Source organism: Lynx rufus, unplaced genomic scaffold (genome assembly GCF_022079265.1).
Source record: "Lynx rufus isolate CCGP_SWC_20201006 ecotype Redwood Valley unplaced genomic scaffold, mLynRuf1.p SCAF_2, whole genome shotgun sequence".
NCBI lineage: Eukaryota > Metazoa > Chordata > Mammalia > Carnivora > Felidae > Lynx > Lynx rufus.
The window spans coordinates 46,605,095-46,611,526 of NW_025814834.1; the positions used below are offsets into that span (position 1 = coordinate 46,605,095).

At 35.0% G+C, this 6,432-nt stretch overlaps 1 pseudogene; it reads left to right on the forward strand.

Annotated features, from left to right (window-relative positions):
* Window positions 1–795: 795 nt before the first annotated feature.
* Window positions 796–1,254, forward strand: LOC124516476 (40S ribosomal protein S11-like; annotated as a pseudogene).
* Window positions 1,255–6,432: the final 5,178 nt, after the last annotated feature.

Genomic DNA, 6,432 nt, shown 5'->3' on the forward strand with positions numbered 1-6,432 from the left:
AAAAGTAAAGACTGATAACACCCTCGATGAGTCATTTTTTTAAAAATAATACTTACTGTACTTCAGCTTTCTTATATGATTTTCATGTAATCATGAAGAAAAGATTTCAGTAGGTATTTTATTTTGCTACAAGGTTTGGTTTGTTTTTGTTTTGTTTTTCTCTGCTCTTGTTATTTTGAGTAATATTTTTATCTATGGACTTCTTACATTTTAAACTAAGTTTAAATGAGTTCTGAGTTTTCCAAACAGAAAACATTTTTCATCTCAAAAAATTAGCATATTGAATGTGATGAAGAACAATTGTTAACTCCTAGTTAATACATGCCTGAACTAACTAACTTTTGCTGTATCTATTTGTATTGACTCAGACCTTGAAGCTTTCATGTCTTTTAGGACCCAGGGTGATGTAGTAAATCTTCTATGTGGTAGATAATATAAGGTATGTGGAAATGAAGTTCCCCAAACTCTTAATGGATTATTTATGGTGCCTGCTAGGTACAGAGGACAGTTTAATTCGTTTAACAGGCTTTTTTTTTCTGACTAGAAGATTTATTTTTAACACCTTTAAAAAAAAGTGAAAATAGGTTTCCAGATACTAATTCCAAAATCACAGTAGCCCACAGCAAGGGATATAAAGATTTCTTCTTGAAGTGTATTGACACTGACAAAATTTAAAAGTTTACCAAAGTTAATTCTTTAAATTAAAGACATACAATGAATAAATAATATAGTGATTCTTAAAAAAGGAAACTCTTTATGGTGGTTTTTTCTGCCTCTTCGCCGGCTACTGGAAAGATGGCAAACATTTAGACTGAGCGTGTCTACCTAAAACAGACAACCATCTTTGAAATAAGAAGACAGTTTTGCTTGGAGAAACTGGCAAGGAGAAGTTCCCACAATACTACAAAAATATTCGTCTGGGCTTCAAGATGCCCAAGAAGGCCATTGAGGGGAACTACACTGACAAGAAATGCCCTTTTACTGGTAATGTCTCCATCTGAGGGTGGATACTTTGTGGTGTGGTGGAGGACCACTGTTATCCGTTGAGCTTACCTCCACTACATCTGAAAGTACGACTGCTTTGAAAAATACTATAAAAACATATCCGTGCACCTGTCCCCCTGCTTCAGGGATGACCAGATCGGCAACACTGTCACAGTGGGCGAGTGCCAGCCTTTGAGTAAGACTGTGTGCTTCAATGTGCTCAAAGTCATGAAGGATGCTGACACTAAGAAGTGATTCCAGAAGTTCTGAGACTAGACAGCTGCCCACACGCCCCAAAGAAGATAAAGTTATTTTTCCAGTCAAGAAAAAAAAAAGAGTTTTCCAAATAAAACACTTTTGAGACATTTGAAAGCTTCCAAAAGACTTCCAAACTCTGACCAATCTTAGAACATTGGTTTCTGTGTTTGGTATTTAATTATACTCCACAATCTGGAAGGCATTGAAAGGTATATAATACATAGCATGTTTACAATACTTGCCTTATATCTGTATCTTTTTAAACATCTGTATTAAACTATCCTATCTACTACCATCTGAAATTTATAGTTTATTCACAAAAACTTTTTGATAATTTATGTGTTCTCTATGTATTTTTCCATATTGTTGTCTGCTTTTTTTTTTTATTTTTTTTTTAAATTTTTTTTTCAACGTTTATTTATTTTTGGGACAGAGAGAGACAGAGCATGAACGGGGGAGGGGCAGAGAGAGAGGGAGACACAGAATCGGAAACAGGCTCCAGGCTCCGAGCCATCAGCCCAGAGCCCGACGCGGGGCTCAAACTCACAGACCGCGAGATCGTGACCTGGCTGAAGTCGGACGCTTAACCGACTGCGCCACCCAGGCGCCCCTGCTTTTTTTTTTTAATTAAAAATTTTTGTTTATTTATTTTTGAGACAGAGAGAGACAGAGCATGAACGGGGGAGGGTCAGAGAGAGAGGGAGACACAGAATTCAAAGCAGGCTCCAGGCTCTGAGCTGTCAGCACAGACCCGATGCAGGGCTCGAACTCACGGACCATGAGATCATGACCTGAGCTGAAGTCGGACACTTAACCGACTGAGCCACCCAGGCGCCCCATGACTGCTTTTCTTCTAAAACCAAAAAAAAAAAAAATATATATATATATATATATATAGTCTATAGCTAATATATAATTAGACATAAAATTAAAGCAATACAAAAATTAAGAAGTAAAATTTTCCCCAAATGTAAACATGCAGTTAAATACTTAACATTCAGGTGAACATTTTTTTTAAGTTAAACTTTTATTTTGAGATAATTGTAGATTTATATGCAATTGTAAGAAATAATATGAGGAAACCCTTATGTCCTTTACTCAGTTTCCCTCAATAGTAGCATCTGGCAAAGCAAATGATAAAAGCGGCATTTCAAATTAGTGAAAAAAGTGACCCATTTAATATATGGTATGAAAGTAACTGGCTAATCACTTGGAGAAAAAAATATATAGTTATGCTTTGTTTGTTACTCCAAAAAAATGCATATAGAGCACATGGGGAAATGTAAAACTATATCTTTAAAAGAACTAGAAGTACTCTGGAGGTAGGAAATGCCTGTCAAAGGTAGAATAGATGCCCCAAATTAATAGACATAAGACTGAAGAATTTTACCACATGGAAGATATAAATATCTTCAGCAGATCCTGCACAAGTCCAGATCCTCACAACAAGAAAAAGGAAAACTGGTTCCACGCTGTAATGAAATAAACTAAATGCTCCATTTTCAGAGTAAAGAGTTATATATTTTTTTGCAGTTGCTTCTTTTCTTTCTTTCCTTTTTAATGTTTACGTATTTTTGAGAGAGAGAGAGGGAGCGAGAAAGAGAGAGAGAGTGGGAGGGGGAAAGAGACAGGGAAGAGGGAGAATCCCAAGCAAGCTCCATGCTGTCAGCACAGAGCCTGATGAGGGGCTCAAACCCACAAACCATGAGATCATGACCTGAGCTGACATTAACAGTCGAACACTTAACCTACTGATCCACCCAGGTGCCCCATGCCTTTTTGTTTTCTATACGATCTAACACAAAGTTTGCTGACCAAAGAGCATGTGTCATCACATCCACAGAGACAGCAGAGCAAAGCCATGCATGAGCAAAACCTATACCTATCTATCTATCTATCTATCTAGATATATCTAGATATACATCTGCAGAGGTTTCCATACCTGTGTTAATCAACGTGACTCCTCATTTATAAATATGAACAAAATCAAGGACATACAAAAATAAGAATAAGAATGATAATAATAATAATAAAATAAGAATAAAATAAGAATGACAAAAATAAGATGAAAAATGAAATAGTTGGCCTAGAAGTAAATAGTTTTTATTTGAGTATCACTTTAAAACCATTTAATTGATATTCTCAGATATATAATTGAGAAAATATTGCACTGAGAAATAATAATAGGGTGCTATGTGCAATAGTAGAATCAGTAATATTGCAATAATGATATTACAATAAAGGAGCAATCTAAGAACACAAATTGAGTACAGGAAACAACGATATTGCCTGTTTAAAAACTGATCCAGGGAAAACAGAGAATTTAGTTATCAAGGAACACCTAGAATCGTAGTCTTTGAGAATATCAGAGACCAAGGCCTCTCTGTCATATCTGTTTTTTCAACTACTATGGAGAATACATCCCAAACTCCTTCAAAAGTGTAAAAAAAAAAAAGCCTATATCCTCAAATAGCAGAAATACTAAAAGTGGAGAAGTACAACTCATAGTTCATCTGAGGGGTGGGTTGAATAGCTCTAAAATGTGTTTAATAGGAATATCAGAAGGAAAGAATAGATATAGGAAAACAATGAAAAACATATTTGAAGATAATTTTTCCAAAATTAAAAAACCAAGAGAATGCCAAGAGAAAATAATAAAGCAGAGCTTATGCATTCAGATAAAAATGAAACATACTAACAACACATTCTCATAATAAAATTTTTGTAAATCAGAAGTTCACAAAAAATCTTAAATTTTTCCAACGAAAAACAGCTCCTGACAAAAGAACAAAATCCCTAATATAAACTTATGTAAGAGTGTCAACACACACATTTTTCCCCCCCAGAGTCGGTTGTTAAATATTTATCAGTGCACTACTGGATATGAGTGATTTTAATTTCCCTTTTTATGTGTCGAGATTAAACATGCATTTTACTTTTGTAATAAAAACCATATTCTGTTGGAACTACAACAGACTGGCATACCATGTAGCTTGTTTAGTGCTTTGAATTTGTTCCAATTGTGAAAGTGATAGCACCAGCGTGCTACAATAGTAAAGTAGCTGTTGAAAATGAGTTCTCAAGTACAGAAAGAGAAGTAAAGGTATATAAGCCATATGTAAAATGCTTGTGGCCAAACTTGTTTTGTACATAATCTCATTTAATACCCATTACAAACCGACAAAGTAGGCATTTTTGACATTTTAAAGATAGGTGGACAGTGAGTTCAGGGGTTTGAATTGAAAAAATTTACTCAGGAGGCTGAGTAATGGTATCTACCTGATTCGTTACCTGACCTTAATTAGGCAAGTCCAGAAAAGTTATTTTGCCAGTGTACTGAAATTGAATGACTCAGGGAGATCCAACCCTAATATGGTGAACTATATCAACCAGGACTCATGGACTGAATTAAAATGAGAAATGTGACTGTCAACAGACTCAATGTCTATGAAGCTTAATCAGCCTGATCTAAGGAAACTACCTAAGTTATCAGACAAGTGCTTGGTAGGTTTGGATTGAGAGCAAGAACAACGAATTACAGGATGTTAATGTGTAATAGCTTTATGTTCCAGTATCCTAATGCATCTATTCCCATAATAGGGATAAACCTGCCATAGACAGGATATTTAATTAATGTTGATGGACTTTGCAAGGCTTTGATAACTCCCCTTTATCAAGGATTCCATTATTATCTTGTGATTGATATTTTTCCCCTTAGTTATATTAATACTTGCAATCTTGATACTTTGAACATCTAGAAGCTATGTATTGATTTATAATTTATCTTTCAAACAACAACCTAGATATATTTATCTCAAAGTCCTTTGTATTAGAGGAAGGCTGTTTTCTCCTCAAACTAAGGATATATATTCCTTCAATTACCCACATCCTCCTCAGAGGCTCAGAGAATGTAAGCAGGGAGAGTGAGCATGGATATTGTCTGGAATCTGGAATCTGGTGGGAATGGGCTTATTGTACAGGCTATTTGTAAATAAAATACTGGAGTCCTGGGCACTGCTTTTGTGATTTTTATCCTCTTAATTTGCCTTTGTTCAGAATTTAGATTTCTTTCTTGGTTTTTAGCCTATTCTTGATGAATAAAGTAAATTAATAATGACTTGGATCATTTTACTATGCTCTTAGAATATTCCTAAGGGAATTGGGATAGGGATTGAATTAGCTTTTAGCGACCTAAGCCAAAGTTAATATGCTGGTCCTGGAAATTTCAGAAAAGGTATCAATTCACTTGATGGCAGTGAATGTAGAAACCATAAGGTCCAGAGAAGGCCTAATGAATACCTTCATGGATTTTCACTAAATTTTAAACTATTTATATGGCCTCTAATATGATGTATTGCATTTCATATATATATATATATATATATATATATATATATATATATATATTTATCTGTTTATCTGTTTATAGAATATCTGTTTATACTACATAAATATGTAGGTATATATATACACCTACATACACACAAACACATACACACAAAATCACTGATAGGAATGGCAATCTAAAAAATAATTCAAGGGGCGCCTGTGTGGCTCAGTTGGTTAAGTGTCTGACTTTGGCTCAGGTCATGATCTCACAGTTGGTGAATTCAAGCCCCGCGTCAGGCTCTGTGCTGACAGCTCAGAGCCTGGAGCCTGTTGGATTCTGTGTCTCCCTCTCTCTCTGCCCTTCACCTGCTCTCACACTTTCTCTCTCAAAAATAAATAACATTTAAAAACAAAGAAGTTAAAGAATAATACAAAAATATCTTTCTAGAGATTAGTCTCCTAGGAAATAAGAAGGACAACAACATGTTATTTATAATATAAGTTTGAGTATCTGTAAATGAATTATATATAGCCTATACATAACATTCTTCAGGCTGATCAATTTGTAATAGACTTTTCAATTGCTGATGTGAAGAAAATACAAATTCAGCTTGTGATTATGAGTAATGACTTTCCTAGAATTCCTACAGAATCTCACCTCCCACCCCCTAGTCCAACAAACACACAAATCATGATGTCTCATTACTGTCACATAGGGTAGTTATTTTTAGTATATGTGATTGAGGAATTAGTAAGAATGGTTGCCTCTTCATCACTCCAGAAACCTCACCCAATCAAGAGTTCAGCTTCAAAGTTACTGGGATGGGACAAACAGGGATCCATGGTATGAGCATCCAAAGA